General features: G+C 38.5%; 1 long non-coding RNA gene across 1 annotated transcript; it reads left to right on the plus strand.

Moving 5' to 3' along the window:
* LOC104780481 lies at nucleotides 16,737-19,304 on the plus strand. The gene is made up of 4 exons (XR_766752.1): nucleotides 16,737-16,975; nucleotides 17,638-18,464; nucleotides 18,704-18,928; nucleotides 19,041-19,304. It is a non-coding gene; the product is annotated as an uncharacterized LOC104780481 (long non-coding RNA).

Genomic DNA, 19,801 nt, shown 5'->3' on the forward strand with positions numbered 1-19,801 from the left:
GGGGGGGGGGGGGGGAATAACTCGTTTTCCCCTTAAAAGTTGGAATGATTATATTTGAGCTCAACAATTTCTATTGATAAGATAATAGTTGCAACTTTTGAGATCATTAACAAATCTAAACCGTTAGATGAGATAATAAAAAAAAATCTCATCTGTTAGATTTAAATTGACCTTAAAAGTGGGTTTGTTATTATATATTCTAAATAGTTATATGAGATAATAAAAACAATCTCATTTGTTAGATTTAAATTAACATCAAAAAATGAGTTTGCTATAATATATAAACATATAAATCTATGAAAAATTAGAAATCACAATCAATTACCTAGATTAATACTTGGAATAGATGATCGATGCATGTATAAATGGAAAACGACACTAAACAAATGTTAGATGAATGAATCAATAAATAAAACAATACAAGTTTTATCGAAGATGAGTGAATCAATGTTGATTAATAAATTGAAAGAAAAAATACTCAGAATTTGTATAACTTGGATGTGAAACAATACTCAAAGAATAAAACTTTTTTCAAAGTCCATAAAAATCTATATATATATAAACAAAAAGGTGTGGAAACAAAGAAGTGTGAAATAAAAATGTGCAAAAACTAACAAATTCAAACATTAAAAGCTGGGGGGTACGATGAAAAAACACAATTGTTGGATCAAAACATTGCAACTTTTAAGATCATTAACAAATCTAAACCATTAGATGAGATAATAAAAATAATCTCATCCTTTAGATTTAAATTGACTCCTAAAACTGGTTTGGCTATAGATTGCAAAAATGCTCCAGTCTCTAATCCAAGAGGATTTACAGATCTAAATCCAGAACCTCTTGATAATTAATATATATATACTGCAAAAGTAAAAACTAAACATTAATCTATAAGAAACACAAGAAATATATATCAAATTTTAATTATTTAAATTTAGGTCATTTAAACAGTGAACGTTATTGTAAGTCATTTAAAACATTAACTTTCATTGGTTAGGTTTTGTAAACATCAAGTATAATTGATCAAGCCACAAAATATATATATATATATATATATATATATAAACTGCAAAAGTAAAAACTAAACATTAATCTATAAGAAACACAGGAAATATATATCAAATTTTAATTATTTAAATTTAGGTCATTTAAACAGCGAACGTTGTTGTAAGTCATTTAAAACATTAACTTTCGTTAGGTTTTTTAAACATTAAGTATAATTGATAAAGCCACAAAAAAATATCACATTAAATCTGATAATTGAGAAACTAAGATGCGTTACTATGTCATTAACTATTCTCTTGTAGTGATAAAACGTTGTCGTTGGTATAAGAGCTTTAATTCAGGGAAAATGTCAATAAAATCACCAATTTTCAAATTTAGACTATTTAAAGGATGAACTTTGTTTTAACCATTTAAAACATCAACCTTCATCAAGAGGCAGTTGTGTTGGAGTGCACACCAGCTAATAATGTAACTTTCAATTGAATGAAGAGATTAACGCATAACAGTCTAAACATATATACACAAGTTTTTAACAAGATAACGACTTAGCAATCTCATATGTCCAGAAAAAAATTATTGCTTGAATAGTAGATAGAATCTAGAGAACACAAGATAATGCAATGAATTATGGTACAGTTGGGAGGCCGCGAAAGTTATATATATCAGACCTGAGAGCAATGTCTAGGCACCACCTTTGCATTCCCATCTTCGAATACAACACTACTATAAATGTTTTCTTACTCTCTCCCTATCTCATTTCATCTCTAAAATGGAAATGTTTAAAGAATACTTGTATTTTGATTTGAATGGTTTTTTTATTTGCATAACAACCCATGTACTTTGTAAAATTTTCAAGATCAAGCTAGATCTAAACAAAAATCAAGCTTCGGCTATTATGTCACATGAAGTTTATCAACTTTACTCTGCAGCAGCTACGTGCTTGCTTTGCGAGTTTTGGTTACTCTGGTCCAGTTTCTTTGAATGTCTAAGATTTATACAAAGAAGTATCTTTGTGAAATAAATATTAGATTCAGACTTGTGGACGTTAACTCTTGTGGTAAACAATTCCATCTTGAGCACACTAGTATTTGATTTTTAAATTTTGTTTGCTTAAAAAGTAAACTACGTACCCTGTAAATTTTGCAAGATCACGCTTAGGCCTGGGCAAAATACCCAGATCCGAAGATCCGATCCGAACCCGACCCGAAAAATCCGATCCGAACCCATATCCGAAATTGTAAAATACTTGAACGGGTTCTAAATCTCTAAATTCGAAAATCCGAACCTAAACCCGATCCGAACCGAAATCCGAACGGGTATCCAAATATACCCATATTATTAATATATAGTAGTAATATATTAGTAATATCTATAATTTTAATAATATAAGTATCCAAAATATTCAGATTTTTAGATATTTTCGATAATTTGAAGTATTTAAACTGTTTATTAGTAAACTTGGGTAAAAAATACTCTAAATTTTTAGATATATTACGTATTATTGAATAATTTAGACTAAATTTGATACTAAAATTTAGAATTTTGTGAACTTCGGGTAATCCGAATCCGAACCCGAAATACCCGAACAGAACCCGATCCGAACCCGAAGTCTAGAAATACCCGAACAGGTCCTATACCTCTAAATCCAAAAACCCGAAAATCCGAAATACCCGAACCGAACCCGAATGCCCAGGCCTAATCATGCTTGATATATGCAAATTCAACTATCTCCGATAATACATGAAGTTCGATATTGACTATTTCTTCTACTCATAGAGGGTTTGATCTTATTGAAAAGGTATAGAGGGTTTACACCACAGACTTCTGCTTGGAAAACGCCAAACTAATTTATTTATTCTTCTAACGCTTTTTTATCTATTCTTATAAAGCAAATCAATAAATACAAGAGTAAATCTAAGCATTCTTCTCTTTTCTATCTAACTCACCCTAGTATAGATCTAAGAGAAGAAAATCAACACTCACCTTCTTAGCTATTGTTTGATTAGCTTCGAAGTATACAATCTCTCACCAAAAGGTTTCCCAAGTGTTAAAGAACCTACGACTAAACTCTCTTGGTCTTTTATACTAGACCTCACAAAATCCTAACAAGAAGATCTTCAAATCTTCGTCTAAGGCAATTACTTGTTCGTCAAGGTCTCTCATTCCTTAATCGTCGAGTAAGATATTCTCGGAATATCTTCTCTCCCAATTCTGCTTTATCTTCATACTTGACCCACACCGACCATGACATGTCAGCTACGCCTCCTTGTCACTCCTCACCCATCTGTTCCCAGGTACAGAGTCATGTGTCCTTGCAGCTCCTTGTTACAACAACACTCTGCTACTGCAACTGCATCTTCAGTCTCCCCCTTTTTGACTCAGTTTGATAATCAAGCAACTGATGCACCCAAACCTGAAAGAGCCAAGTGACACACAGAGACACAAGACACAACCCAGAAACAGTAGAAAAACAAGTCCATCATAAAAGGACCAAAGCCTAGTTCAAGCTTATTACAGACAAAAAAAAAACAGAAATTCAGTCAATTCAGTTTATGGTCAAAGACCAGCAAGTTCAATAACCAGTAAAATACGGGAAAACAAAAACAACCGCTCCCCCGCAAACTTAAAACCCCTTCAATCATCAGACTCTGATCCCTCATCTCCTCCTGCTTGGTTAGCACAAGTGAGTCAAAAACAGTCGAAAGAAGGGAAACACAAACAATTGAGGTAAGAGGAAACTTACCTGCAGAAAGAGCTTCTTGCAGAATAAAAATAGCCCGATGCATGGCTTTGTGATCAGCCGCCGAGTCAGCCTTAGACGCCACACACGAAGATTCAAGTTGCGATGCCTTTCCTGCAGCCTTGCGTGGAGGTGGTTGGCGATCAATAACAACAGGATGCTGGGCTTGAAGAAGCTGGTATATCAAACTGGGAAACGGCAAGCGGAACGTCGACTGGGCTTGCAGACCAAGCTGGAGAATCTGATCATAAACCATCTGTCCAAAATCGAATGGGATCTGATGCATGATCATGTAGATGACCATCAACCTACCTGTGGAGATATAACCATGATTGGCAGTAGGGGACCAGTTGTTGTAAGTTGTAACAAAGCTTGTGAAGCTCCTTGATTGTTGAGTTCCGTACAACCGCAGGGACCAACTATTTGCACTGTTTGACCTTCCCGTCTGACATAAACAGAGCTAAGTCTTCCTCCAAAATTGCTGCAGTCCGTTGTCGTTGCTCACGCAGATCCACGGATTTGAGACCGAACAGCGCATTGATTCGAGTAGGGGAGAAGTCGTACATCCAGTCCCGCAAAAGAACATCCACCGACTCAGTGTCCACCTTGACAGTCGGAAGATTAGCCCAGAACTCATGGACCACCTCAGCGACATAGGGACCTACTCCCGTTACGGTCTTGAGCAACCCAGACTTCTTGATCAGGGACTTGACAGTCCCATCATCACCAAACACAGCACTCGCTTCTGGAGCCAGAATGCGAGCAGAGAAAGAAGCGTACTTGCGTGCAGCCTCGGTGGAGATGAACCGTTTCCGGTCGAATGGAATCAGAACGGGATCACGGACATGAGATTTGCTCGTACATGGTCGCTTGGCTTGGATGCCGGAGATGGCTGATTCCGTGTGTCGCTTGCAAAGACGAGAAGACACACTCGAGCCTTGAACTTCAACCGACGAATCAGTATCAGAGACTTCAACCACTGGGAAATCGACTGCATCTCGCTTCGGAGGTGGTGAGGCAGAGGAAGAGTCACATGCAACAGGGGATTGTGGAGGCTCAGACCGAGAGGCAACCGGAGCGTCACGCGAGGATGCCGTGGCGAATTCTTCAGGAATCTCCGCTGTCTCAATTCCATCTGGATTGTAGAGGACCATTGTTGTGCACGGCGGAGTCTTCGGAGTCGCCTCTGAGGAAGTTGAGTCGCCTCTGAGGAAGTTGAGTCGCCACCAACCAGTTGATGTTCCACCAGAGCAATGTCCTGTCGAGGTTGTACGAAGCGCTGCAAGCCACTTAGGATGGATTTCATTGCTGCAATGAGGTTAGTACAAATCGACAAGAGAAACAAGAAACCAAGCGATCAAGAAGAAGAGGAACTGAGAGGATTGAGCAATCGACTGTTCAAATTCTCAAGAAGGATGATGTGTGAAAACCCTAGACCTCGATCCTCTTATATACATCTCTTACAGGGCTGGATTGGGCCATGGAGAGACCTTAGTGCATGCATCTCTAGAAGCCGACCCAATTCCCTGCATCCACTCGACAACAACTTAGTGCAATAATGTGTTTTTTTTTTTAATTTGATTAAAAATAACACTCACATAATCAATTACAGCGCATTGAGCAGACTATTCAGACTTCACAGAGCATTGTTCAAGGACCCAGAGAGAGATTGATCCATGGCAATTGTTTTTTTTTTTTATTAAAGATAAATATATAAATATGAAACATACCTGGAAACCTTCACTTGCGAAGCCATGCCAACATTGCTCATGGAATCCACATCAAATACTACCACAACCTCTTGAATTGTCAAAGATTAACAGTCGACAAAATGGCTAGACTTTCACACAATCATGCCTTCAATCCTTTTGATGCCATCCAAACATGTATATACAGCTGAAAATTCTTTGAAGAGACCAAGAAGCAATTTTTTTTTTTTTGATGTTGACAGTGCTTTGTACCGCAACTTCATTGCTCTTCGTAGATCTTTTGGGATTCAGTGATATCACTTGACTTCTCAATCACTGAATCGACCTCAAGCCGCTGATGCAAACACAGGGCTTTGTCTCTCCTCAGCTCTTTGACCTCCTAAGAACATGACAACATTTTACAGGAGCATGGATCGACATGACAGACAACTATTTTCCACATAGTCTTTAAGCATTAAGCAGTCATCAATCTTTTATATATCCTAGGATTTCCATGGTCTGATTTGATGTGTGTCCCTATCAAGCAATCATCACAACTAAACAAAGAATTAGATTTCACAAATCCCAATGGACTTTCGCAGATTAGTAAATATGTTAAAGTCCAATGGTTTGGTAAATAAATCAGCTAACTGAAACTCAGTACGCACATGATCAATCTCAATCAGTTTCGCCTCAACCAATTCACGAATGAAGTGATGTCTAATATCTATATGTTTAGTTCATGAGTGTTGAACATGATTTTTTGAAATGTTAATTGCACTTTGATTATCACAATGAATTAAGATAGAGTCAGAAACAATACCATAATCAGCAGCCATCTGTTTCATCCACATTAATTGAGTACAACAGCTACCCATGGCAATGTACTCCGCTTCAGCAGTTGACAGAGAGATACACTGTTCTGCTTTTTGCTATGCCATGATATTAGATTGTTACCAATAAAGAAGCAACCACCACTTGTGCTTCTGCAATCATCCATGGAACCCGCCCAGTCCGCATCACAGTAACCTGTTAGACTGGTGGTTGTATCCTTGGTGTGTAGATTCCCAGTTCCATTGTGCCTTTAATGTACCTGATGATCTTCTTTACAGCCAGGAGATGTGATTTTTTAGGCCTTGCTTGATATCTCACACACACACCAACAGCTAAACGAATGTCTGGTCGACTTGCAGTCAAGTACAGAAGACTGCCAATCATCCCTCGATACAGCTTTTCATCTACATCTTCCGCCGTTTGGTCCTTTGAAAGCTTGTCATTTACTCCCATAGGTATTTTTGCTTCCTAACTAGTAGTGAGACCGTACCTGGTTATCAAGCTCCTTGCATATGTGTTTTGAGAGACAAAAATGCCTTCAGCTGACTGTTTAACCTGCAAACCCAAAAAGTAGGTTAGTTCACCACACATAATCATTTCAAACTCATCAGTCATATTCCGCACAAACTGATCAACAAGTTGCTGGCAGGTCGATCCAAAAGCAATGGCATTCACATATATTTGAACGAACATCAGGCCTTTGTCGAGACTCAAAACAAACAGAGTCTTGTCCACATTTCCACGAACATAGCCTTGATCCATAAGAAACATTGTAAGCCTCTCATACCAAGCTCTAGGTGCTTGTTTGAGTCCATACAGAGCTTTCTTCAACTTGTACACATGTTGTGGATGTTGTGGATCCTCAAAGCCTTTAGGTTGCTTGACATAAACTTCTTCTTGAAGGACTCCGTTAAGAAAAGCACTCTTAACATCCATTTGATGCAGTGTGAAATTCAGGGCACATGCCATTCCAAACAAAAACCGAATGGACTCCAATCTTGCAACAGGTGCAAAAGTTTCATCAAAGTCAACTCCTTCTACTTGAGAGTAGCCTTGAGCAACGAGTCGTGCTTTGTTCTTCACAACACACCCATTTCCGTCACTCTTGTTCTTAAAGATCCACTTTTTATGTAGAGATTTTTACCAATTAATATCCAAAGCACTAGTGATCATATCATTATAACACTTAGGGTCGAACCACAAGGAATAGAGTTTGCACACTAAGAATGCAAGAACTAAACTAAGCTAGGACAATGCAAATGTTTGGTTTTATACTAACAACCTAAGTGAAATGAAATCAAAGAAGCTAAAACGCAAATGAAATAGACAACTGACCAACCTAAACAAGTGTCTAAGCTAAGAAATTACCCACAAACATAAAGCAATGACAAAATGAAAGAGAGAGATGCAATTTATGAAAGTCAACAAAAGTCAACAAAAAGTCAACTCAAAAGTCAATAACAGAAATACAAGAATATAAAGGTCTATGGGTCTCTTTAGCTTGGTAAATTGCCACTAGGAAGGTCTATGGGTCTCTTTAGCTTGGTGAATTAGATTTTGGTTCCTATATATGTTAAAAGACTTAAATCTAGCAGCTTAAGCCCCTAATTATAAACTAATTCACTTCCATGACACTAGTTCATTCACTAATTACTCTTAATCATGCTAAGATTCCTCAATTGCAACTAAGAAACATAGTGATCATTAAATTCATGCTTAAACACCTTACAAAACACTCTAAACATCAATTTCCATTGGCTAGAATATGTTTTGCTCTTTAGGATTGAAATTGACATTTCATCAAACACCTTGTTGATATAGAGAGTTTTAAACCCTATTTTCCTACTGCAAGTGCACAGCAAAGAAGTAGTACTTAGGGGTCGAATCCCACGAAGACCAAGTTTTACTCTATGGTTCTATTGGTTCAATTTCAAGCTAAGACAATTCAAAGTTGGGTTTGTTTGGTAACAGTAACGCGATTAAAACGGTATAAAAAGGCAATAAGCAAAACACTAGATCAGGGGTAATTCTCGGGAATTTCAGAGATAGCAACTAAACAACTATTCAGGGCATAGATTAAGTACCAGTCTAGAACTCAAACATAAATATAAACTGATCCACTGTCGTGGTATCAATAACTCTATCTGATCGATTCTGTGCGGAAACGCGGAGCACGTGCTCAGACATCCGGAGCACATGCTCGGCGGTCCATAAACCCTAAACTGTCGTTTGAGCCCAGAATCGCAGACAAGCATTAAAGAACAGGAATGATAAGTTCACAAATCACCTACACATCAACTTTCGCAGGTCTAGGATAATTTGCCCACTAATGTCTTTTCTAGCAACCTATTACACTTTTGATGAATAGATAAACCTAGAATCATAGATTGGGTGATCAAATCAACCTAAGCATTAAGTCTAACAATAGTGAAGACAATCGATTATATAAAGCCCTATTTGTGTTCTGTTGCTAACCCATGAAACCCCTTTTGAAACCCCTAATCTAGCAAAGAAAACTACTCAGACATAGAGAAATGAATCATAGCAAAAGATGAGAAATTCAATGACATAAAAATAAAAAGGGTTCAGAGAATGCTTCACAAGGTAGCCGCTCTTCTCCCTCTCACAAAAGCGTCGCTCAAAAACAAAAGAAAAGGTAAACTATCTCTCCTAAAAACCCTAGGTTAAATAGCATACAAGTAGAGAAAAATAAGGAAAGATTCCAAATTCAAATCTCCCTATTAAAAAGCGATCTCAGCCCTCTTTCTCTCACAAAGGATCGCCTAAAATAAGGGGAATTAGGCAGGGAATCGGCGCCTAGATGCTTGCCACGTGTCGTCATGAAACCGTAGAGTTGGGAGCATGTGCTCGGAAATCGGGAGCATGTGCTCATGGGTCTAAAATCAGCTTTTCTGCTCCAATTCAACTCCTTTCTGCTCCGATTGCTCCTGCTGTTCCAATCCTTGCTTTTAGCTTCCTAGCCTCTTATTATAACCTGAAAAGGACTCAAACAACTACAAAACTATCAAATAAACGGGGTCAAAGTGAGTCAAAACCGTAACATATCACTTGTATGCATGAAATGTCTAAGCTAAGAGTTTCAATTTCTCAATCAAATCCTAGCCACAAATCCATTCCTAATGATAGATATCTTAATAACTAATCCTAAAAACCAAATCCTAACCATCAAATCTCCCTAATCTACCTTTAGCCTAAAGACCCATAGATTAGATTTACTCACACATGATTATAGAATAAATCATGGTGAAAAATGCAAAACAAATGTAAAGAAAAGAAGAAATCATAAGCAAATATGCAATTTCAAAATCAAATTGAAGTTTAATCATCCAAATCACCCAAAAAATATTTAACAACAAGTGTATAGACCGCTTAAAAAGAGGTTTTGGTCCGAGTTGGGTCGACCCGGTTCGAACTGGGTGGGGTTTGGATCGGATCCGGTTTGGTTTGCTACATTTCTCATCTTCAAATCTTCATAACTTTCTTACCTTCAATCTAGTCCAGGCGGTTTCTCAGATGGCTGAGCTTTTTTTGGCACTTGATCCAAAACTTCATTTCACCTCCTTAGCTCCATTTGCTCCTTTTTGTACCTAAATCAACACCAAATGCAATGCAAATGCAAATGCTGATGCAAAATTACTTAAGTGCACAAAGTGGAAAATAAAGACTCAAAAACTCAACAAACAAGTCTTAAACAATGCAAAATAGAGAATAAAAGCAAGCTAAAACATGGTAAAATATATGTACATCAACTTCGTTCCAACAACATTGACATCATCCGGTCGCCTTGTGAGATCCCACACATCACTGCGAGCAAACTGTTCAAGTTCCTCCTGCATAGCCTGAGATTATTCAGCTCTATTGATGAAACAAAACAGGCAAACTGGACTACTTCAGAATCCTGAGGCACCTGCTGAATGATTGATCACTGTTTCTTCCCAGCTAAATGAAGAAAATCGATCTGCTTTCCCCTGGTAACTCTTCCCCCCCTGAATCTCGCCGATAACATCGTTAGTACAGTGATTCCGATGCACCTGAGACACAACCGGAAGAGGACAAACCTCTGAGGAGACAACAAGAGTTGCAGCAAGTGTAGTAGAGGAAGCAGCTTCCGAGCCATTAGAGGAGGCGTCAGGAAAAGCAAAAACAAGATCATAGGGTTGTGAAATCGGGATGAACGCCACTCTCTGAAAAGAGATATCATCAAAAACCACATTGACAGTCTCTTGTACACAGCGCAGACGCTTGTTGTAGACACGAAACGCCATGCTGTTCCTAGAATAACCCATGAACAACCCATCATCACTTTTGGAGTCAAACTTTCCCAACTGATCTTTGTCTTTTAAGATGTAACAAACACACCCAAAAACATGAAAGTAACTGACAAAGGGAGTCCGACCCTTCCATAATTCCTAGGGTTTCTTGGAAGTACCAGGCCGAACAAACACACGGTTGATGATGTAACATGCAGTGTTAACAGCCTCATCCCAGAAGTGTTGAGAAACTTGATTCCCATGAAGCATTGCACGAGCCATCTCCTGCAGGGTTCTGTTCTTGCGCTCAAAGATACCATTATGTTCTGGTGTTCTGTGTGCAGAAAACTGATGAGAAATACCCTGAGCTGTGTAGAACTGATCGAACAACTCATTCTGAAAATCACCACCGTGATCACTGCGAATCCCTTTGATAGCCCACTTCTCACCTTTGATTTGTAAGGCCAGAATCCGAAAACACTCAAGTGTATCAGACTTTTTTCGAAGAAAACGAACCCATGTATAGGGAGAGTTATCATCAACCATGACAAAGATGAATCATTTACCAGTCAAGCTGTTGACACGAATGGGACCCACAAGATCCATGTGAACCAGGTCCAGAACACGACTAGAGCGAATGTCAGAAACAGCCTTGTGTGACACTTTGACTTGTTTTCCTTTGTTACATGGTCCACACACAAAATGATGATCAGATTGAAGCTTAGGTATCCCACGGACGATCTCTTGATGTGCAAGCTTTTGCATAGTGCGGATGTTTAGATGGCCCAGCTTTTGGTGCCACAACTCAGTATCTGTCGCTGTTGATGCAAGAAAACATTGTTCTGTTGATTTCCACATGTAGCAGTTGTTACCAGACCTCTTGCCCTCGAGCTTCACAGAGCCTTGTTGATCAACAGCTTTGGAATCCTTCTTGGTAAAGTTAACATCTAAACCTTCATCACACAGCTGACTGACACTGATGAGGTTTGCCTTTAAACCATCAACCATAAACACATCTTTGAGATTGGGTTGGGTGTTTCCACCAGTAACACCTTTACCTTTGATTACTCCTTTTGCTCCATCGCCAAAGGTAACACGCCCAACAGACACATCTTCAAAATCAGACAGGTTGGTGTGAGCTTTAATCATATGTCTTGAACAATCACTATCAAAGTACCACTTCTTCTATTCGTAACCATGTTGACCTTCAGCATGCGCCATATGACAGTACAAACCTCTTTTCTGAACATACAGCGGCTTGTAGGATCTCATGCCTCTACGGTACACCCCTTGCTGAGTAACCTTTGACATCCGATTGTTATATTCATAACATTGTTCCTTGAAGTGGCTGAGATTTCCAAAGTACCAACATCCATTCCTTCGACTTCGAGGTACACTGAATACGGGTCCATATGCATGATGATCTGAATAGGAATTCTGAGCAACATGGAAAGGATTGAACTGATGTGCTGCTGGAGCTGCCCTGTACGGGACTTTAGCAAAGGTCTGAATATTCCTTTGTGGAAGACTACCTCTTGTCTACTGATGTTTTTCCTTTGCAGATGTCGTCACTTGGACCTTTGATTCAGTAGGCACAACATCTTTGCTTACTGAGTTCAGACCCCTGACAAACTAAGTAGATGTCGAGGCATCATTTCCTTGATAACCAAGTCCCCACTTCACATTGCCAACTCTCCCACTGCTTAAAATAGTGTCAAGATCTTTTGTTCCTTTGCTCAACATTTTGATATTCTTCAGCTGTTCATCCAGTTTCTTCTCAAGTCTCTGAGATCTGGTCCTTTCTTCCTCAAGTTCTGTGGACAGCAGTGTGAGTTTTGACACCAAAGTCTCCTTTTCAGCCACCAGTTCATCATATTCCTGTTTCTTCTGAACAAGACTTGAAATGAGCAGGGTAACTTGTTCTTCAACCGACAAATCTGCTTCATCATCTTCTGAGTCGGATACCACAGTGGGTTGAACTTTCACAGCTTGTTCCCCTACTTTATTGTCTTCAATCACTCCCAACAAAGCCATATAGTTGTTAAGAATTTCGCCATCTTGCAAATCACCTTCGGATTCACTATCACTCCAGACAACAAGCGATTTGAATCTATTCTCCTTGGTGGGACATTTTGCTTTGGTGTGTCCATACCCTTTGCATCCATAGCATTGTACTGACCCTTTGCGCTTATTGTTAGGACACTCCACCCTGACATGTCCAAATCCCTCACATTCCATGCACTAACGATCTTGCTTATCACTCCTCTTAACATCTCTTTTTAAATCTGCTCTGCCTGCAGACAACGATCCTTTGCGCTGTCCACGCTCCATCTTCCGGAAAAATTTCCTAACCAGTAACCCAAACTTTTCTTCATCTGCAGAGTCTTGTGCCACAACAACCTTCTGAGTTTCAACAGCCTTCAAAGAAATGACTGAGTAGCTCGTTGTTCCTTTTTCTTCAGCTGTATCTCAAATGATTGCATCATTCCAACAACTTGACTAAATCTCAATTCATCTGAATTCATAGAGACATCAATGGCAGATCTGTGTGATAGCACTCAAATGACCGCTAGAAGCAGCAATAGTTTCACCTTCTTCCATGGACAGATTTTCAAAAGCCGAAGCCAAATTATCAAGACGTGTCCGTTTCACATTGGTGGTTCCTTCAAAGGTGACTTGGAGAATATCCCAAGCTTCCTTAGCTGCCACACATCCTTGGACACTGTTGAATTGATCCATAGGCAGTGAGTTGAAGATCACCGACAAGGCTTGTGAGTTGTGCTTGGATTCAGCTTTTTCTTCCGCAATCCACTGCTTCCGAGGTTTGGGCATCAACACACTTTTGTCGTCTTCCACTGTTGGTTCGGTCCAACCATCTTCAACTGCAAACCAGGCTTCCATACCAATGCCTTGAATAGCCTGTTTGACTGACACCTTCCAATGTCCATAGTGCTCTGAATCCAGTTTCAGAACCTTCGAAATCGCAACATACATTTGTGGTTTCTCCATACCTCTTGTCGCAAGATCTCACCAGTCGAAAAGACAAACATACTTTTATCAGGTGTCCGCTCTGATACCAATTGAAAAGGTATAGAGGGTTTACACCACAGACTTCTGCTTGGAAAACGCCATTCTAAAGCTTCTTTATTTATTCTTATAAAGCAAATCAATGAATACAAGAGTAAATCTAAGCACTCTTCTCTTTTCTATCTAACTAACCCTAGTATAGATCTATTTGTGACGGTCCTTCGGGACAAGTGGTCTTTGTGACGGTCTTTTGGGATGTGTAGACTTGGTGGCGGTCCTTGATAGGAAAATTGTTTCGCCTTTGCGGCTGTCCGGTTTAGGACATTTGTTTGGCTTTGGTGGCGGTCTGTTTAGAAATTTTGGCCTTCATGGCATTCCTGTTTAGAACATTTGTTGGCCTTAGTGGCGGCCCTTGTAGCATGTTGATAATCCTTGTATGGTCATGAGGTATTTCAGTGAGGGGATATGTGGTTGGTATGGCATTGAGATTTTTTACACGAGCCATGGGAGGGAGACCTAGATAGGAGATAAGACTCAGACGTGTTAAAAATTGTTTGCTCTAAGGACAGTTGGTCCTGAGCGGCTCTTGGAGGACTTTAGTTCTCCTAGTACCGTCACATTCTGAGACTTTGTGGCTCGAGAGTATGGCTTGTATATCGACTTCAAATGACGATCCGGGGCTGCGTTGTAGGGTGGTAACCCGAGAGACAAATATTGGACTTCACTTATACATATGGCATGCGGGTTTAGGCCCGATGAGGAGCCAATATTATGGCATGCATGCTAAGGCCTGATGAGGAGCCAGTAAAGGAAAGGCCAAAAATCGAGAGCAAATAATTCCTGGAACGTGTGTCTATCACCTAGAGGTAACCTTCATATATCGGTTGGAGAAGGTGCAGACCGTGGAGACGGTTGCACGGAAGTTCTTGGCTGATGGTTTTTCGAGATTCGAGGACAAATCTATATTGGTCAATGCAAGTTCGGTTCTTCGCGAGACGACTTAAGTTAAACGCTCGTTTTATTGCGTTCTGGTTTGGGAAAAACCCTTAGGTCGAATATATAAATGTAACTCGATGTGTTTGGCTGTTTTTAGTCGTTTTGCTAGAGAGAAAAGAAGAGAAAAAGTGTTCTTGAGCGTTCTTGGGAGTTTTTGGAGATTTCTAAAGCTGGGAAGGTGGTAGAAGCTAGCAGGGAAGCTGTTCTTCGTGGTTAGTTGGTCAGAATCTTCTTTTTTGCAAAGGTGAGTGCACAAAAAAGGTGAGTGCATGACCATGACTGATCTAATCTTGAGATTTTATAATTTTCGTGTTTATGTGTTATGTGGTTGTTATTCTTTGTTTGTTTGAGAGTTTTCGTGGTGTATGAGGCTTTGTGAGAGTCTTTTCTGGATTGGGATCGAGTTTGGTGCGTTTAGGGATGGATATCTGGTGTGGAGCTTCAAGGAGAACGATGCTCGACATCTGCGTCGTTCGACACTAAGAGTGTGTTGGTCAACACAGTTCGAGGACGGCGCGATAAAACCTAAGAGCATCGATCGATGCCATGTGGAGGTGACGATCGATGCAATTAGGGATTTTGCGAAATGTCGAGCATGCATCGGTCGATGCAGAGTTGGTGTCAGTCAATGCAGTCGAGTCTTGCATCGGTCGATGCAGGTTTGGTGTGGGTCGATGCAGCCCCAATCGGTGTCGGTCGATGCATTGGTCTGGTGTCGGTCGACATAACCTTTTCAAGACGCGGCTGGTGTCTGTTTTCCTAGTTTGATTATTTATTGTTGTTTGTTGGTTAGAGTTATTTCAATTGCTTGTGTGTATAGCCCAGTAAATGGGAATATTGTCTCACTGAATGTTTATGATAATAGTAACGCATCTCATATGTGTTGTGGTGCAGGTAAAAGCAAAGTATGATCGTGGAATCAAGGTGATGAAGAGGAGGATATTCTAGTGGCTCGTTGATGTGTTGTCTGGCTGTTGTTAGGTTATTAAAGTTGAGTCATTAGAATGTTATTAGATTGTTGGTTTAATATTTTATTATTTAGTTAAATTATTACTGTTATTGGTTAATTAATTATTGATTTATTGGTTATTAGTTTAATTGTATTGCTTAGATATTTCCGTTGTTTGGGTTGAACGTGGTTAAGTAGTTAGTGAGTATAGAATCATCAAATTGTTAATAATAATAAAAAATGGTCGGTCGTTTCAATTTTCCACAATCAAGCTTGATTTATGCAAGTGCAATTATCTCTAATAACACATGAAGTTCTTGTGAACCTATAGAGAAATGAGATGTGTTTTGCTCATTCGTTCCATTATGCTTTCTAATGATGCCCAACGTGAAACCGGAAAATCTCTGTATCTCAGGGGATGAAACTCTGGCACTAGCTCGTTGGTATTCAGGGATAAAATAGATTGATAATCCGTGCTGGTATTCAGGGATAAATTTTAAAAAATATATTTGGCATTTATATTGTAATTTTTGTTGTTGGTGTTAGTGTAGTGGATGTAAATTATAATATCTTGATAAAAGGTTTTAAAAATCTCGTAAAACTTTTTAAAAACATTAATTTTAGAAACCTTTCAAAATCATGTAATATCTTTTCTTGGTCCTCCACTTCTATCATTTAAGTAGAGGTCCAAAACAGAAATAATTGTCTTCTTGTTTTCTTTTCTTTTCTTTTTGTGATGCAACAATTCTATTTCGAGCAAAATAGTATTTGATTTTTAAACTTTGTTTGCAAACTAAACGACCTACTCTGGATTTAACTTTCTTTTTTTTCCTAACAAAGTAAAAAAAGAATATTTTAAACAAGAAAATAACTCATATAACCCTCACATTTTATGAGTTAGCTTTGTAATAAACATCTTAATTTAAGTCAATCTAGTTTTTCCCATTAAAAAAAGTAAAAAATAATTAAATAAATATAGTTATAAGGCATAAAAAATCAGAAATAAAAAATAAAAATTACCTAATTTGACACAAATTTACCAAAAATAACTGATTTAAACTCCAAACGAGCTTCAGAACTAAATTGACACAAATTTTATGTTAATAGTTCAAAAAACCTAAACCTTTAAAATACCCTTTTAATTTGAATTTTTTTTGGTTTCTTAGTTTTAATTTGAGTTAAACCGCAACCTAAATTTTTATTAAAAAGAATAATTTGGGCTTTAAGGGTTTTTAGAACCAGAAAATACTTCAACATTGTTTTCTTCTCCCTTCGACATTATTTTCTTTCCTGTGGGTATATTTTGAGTGTCTGGCGTTGGAGATTAACATATCAACATTGGGTGAGTATCTATGGGTCTGGTTTTACGAGTCTTTGTGGTTCTGGGTTTGTGAGTATTTGTCGACTCCGCGGGTGACCAGAATTTCCGGTAGCGTATTTGGCTCTCTGTTGGCATCATCAACCGGTACTGTTCTTCTTCCAGCCACAACTTCTTTCTTCCATTACTGTCAATTTAGACCATTAGTGAGTTTATACTTAATTCCTAGGCTTAAAATTGTCCAACGCAGATTTTCAATTTTGAGAGAGTCCTCCTTTTTATGTTTTCAGATCTTGCTCTGTTTTTTGTAACCAGCGTTTCAGTACTAATTTTCCGGGATAGGTTTTTGTCAACTTCATCGGATTTCTTTTTAGAGAAATTCTATTCCCGTGAAAGTGATAGTGTCTGAAATCAATTTTTATTGTTGTAGCCACAGATTTATGCCATTTTAATTCTTTAGTGACAGATTTTTGTGGATTAATTGTACTATCTCACATATTTTGTTTGCGATGGTGGTATGTAAGTTAGCTTATTTGTATCATACTCCCTCTATTTCACAAAGAGTGTCATTATAAATATATTTTTTTTTGTTTCATAAACAGTGTCACTTTATAATTCTAATGTGTTTTTACATTAATTTTCTAATTTACCCTTTTGCCCAAAGCTCATTTTCATTGAATTTAAACCATTAGTCACTTATTAAATAGGGGCAAATATGTCTTTATTAATTTGTGTGCATTGTGTCAAAATGACACTCTTTGTGAAAAAAAGGGAGTATTATTTACCAAAATATTGGTTTGTTTTTTTAGGAATGGCGTCATCCAGTGAAGTCCCCAAATATCATCCTCGACTATACGAAGATGGAAAATCGCCTTTGCTGAAGAGGAGCATAAATCACAATTATGAAAAATAAGACCCTTGAAAGAAGGATTAGGCTCGGATGTGTGGGATTCTTTGGAGAAGTCATCCCTTGGAGTGTTTTTAAAGCTTATTGAATTAGAATACACATGGTGCGCAAAGAATGTTCATTTCTTCCTCACGCATCAGCTGAGAGTCAACAACTTCCATGAGGTTTGGTTGTTGATTTATGATAGGCCCATCCGATTTTCTTTAAATGAATTTCGCATATAACATGCTTGAATTGTGATCCATTTGACGTCTCATACAACTTCGGTGCTGATCACCATGAGTTTTGGGCAAAAACAAAAATAGAAAAAAACATTGAAGGTCTGACGTTTAATGATTTACTAAAGGTGATTGATTTTTGCAAGACATGGACTACGTAGGAGAGGATTATGGTTAGGAAGATGCTTCCAGCTAAGAGGTCCGTGTTAGGCAGATGCTTCCAGTTACAGAGGATAACATGTATCCTACATAGTGCGACGCGGATGAAAACAAGGATCCAGACCTAGAGAACCTGATTGAAGATATTTTTTATAATCGTTTAAGAGCCAATGCTTGGGAAGGATTGAAAATAGTCAATGTGAGGAAGAAGAACCGAAAAGTAAAAGATGTTGAAGATGGTGAGATTAGAAGTAGTCAAAAGGAAAAGAAGTTGAAAGAGGTTGACTCTTGTGATGAGGAAGGAGCAGAAGTTCGAGACATGAAGGAGAAGTTGGGCAAAGAACATATGAAGGTTAGATTTTGTTTCATTTGCAGATTTGTGGACACAAGTGTTAATGTTACACTACAAGAAAACATGGTTAAATCCTACCAAATTTCCTACAAAAATTTTAGTAGAAAAAATTTCCTACAAAAAACTTACGATTATTCTACGATAAACAGTAATGTTAACTGGTAGTATGATTTTCTTACATATTAACTGGAAGAAATGTTAACAGGTAGTATGATTTTCTTACATATAAACGCCTGCAGGATGTTGTGGATGACCAGAAAACCTTGTTGGATATTTGGAAGCGGTTAGAAAAATTGAATGGGAATATTTCAGATTTGGACAAGAATCTGAGCAGTAGGATGATCTGTTTGGAAACTAAATTTGAATCCTTTCTGAAAGAAAGTAAAGAGCCAAAAACCAGTGCTGAGCCAAAAGAGGTCACTTCTGACAATAATGAAGATGATGAGGCACGTAGTAAAGCACATGTAAGTTATAATTTTCTTGTCTAGTACGATTTTTTTTTTTTTTTTTTTTTTNCATGCGTGTAGTTTACTTTGAATTCTGATATTTTTTTTATTTCGCACTCTTGGATTGTAGAGATGAATGAAACTTGAAAGGAAGAATATCCCGTCTCACAAGTTGTTATGAAAGTTACTGTAACATCCGCGAACCAAAATCCCGGTTTAGGGATTGCATCGGTCGATGCATAGCCAGTTACTTCGGACGAGTTTAAGTTAAACGCTGCATTTTGGGTTTAGGGAAAACCCTTAAACGCGAGTTTTGTCGCATTCGGCGAATTTGGCCGTTTTTGAGAGAAAAGAAAAGAGAGAAAAGGTTCTTGAGTGTTCTTGAGGATTTTGGGTGATTTGAGGCTGTTCCTGTAGAGATCTGTAGCTGGGATCATTATAGAGCTTCCTGGAAGTGTTTGTTTGCTTTTGTAAGGTTCAGGATCATCTTGGCAAAGGTAAGCGCATGACCATGGCTTATCTAAGCTAGAGATTTCTCTAATCTGCTTGTTATGTGTTGTTAGACTTGTTAGAATGTTATGTGAGTCGTTGGAAAGCTTTCTTGTGGCTTGGGATCGAGTTTTGTGGTTGTAGAAAACGAAGATCCGGCGAGAAGCTTCGGGGAGAAACAATGCTCGGCATGTGCGTCGGTCGATCCACTTTGTCCGTCGGTCGATGCAACTTCGAGGACGGCGCGATAAACTTAGGGTTTTTGTGCTATGTCGAACATGCGTCGATCGATGCAATGGAAGCATCGGTCGATGCAAGTGAACCTTGCATCGGTCGTTGCAAGTGAACCTTGCATCGGTCGATGCAAGTGAACCTTGCATCGGTCGATGCATATCGTGTCGG

The sequence above is a fragment of the Camelina sativa genome, chromosome 4, assembly GCF_000633955.1.
Source record: "Camelina sativa cultivar DH55 chromosome 4, Cs, whole genome shotgun sequence".
NCBI classification, from domain to species: domain Eukaryota; kingdom Viridiplantae; phylum Streptophyta; class Magnoliopsida; order Brassicales; family Brassicaceae; genus Camelina; species Camelina sativa.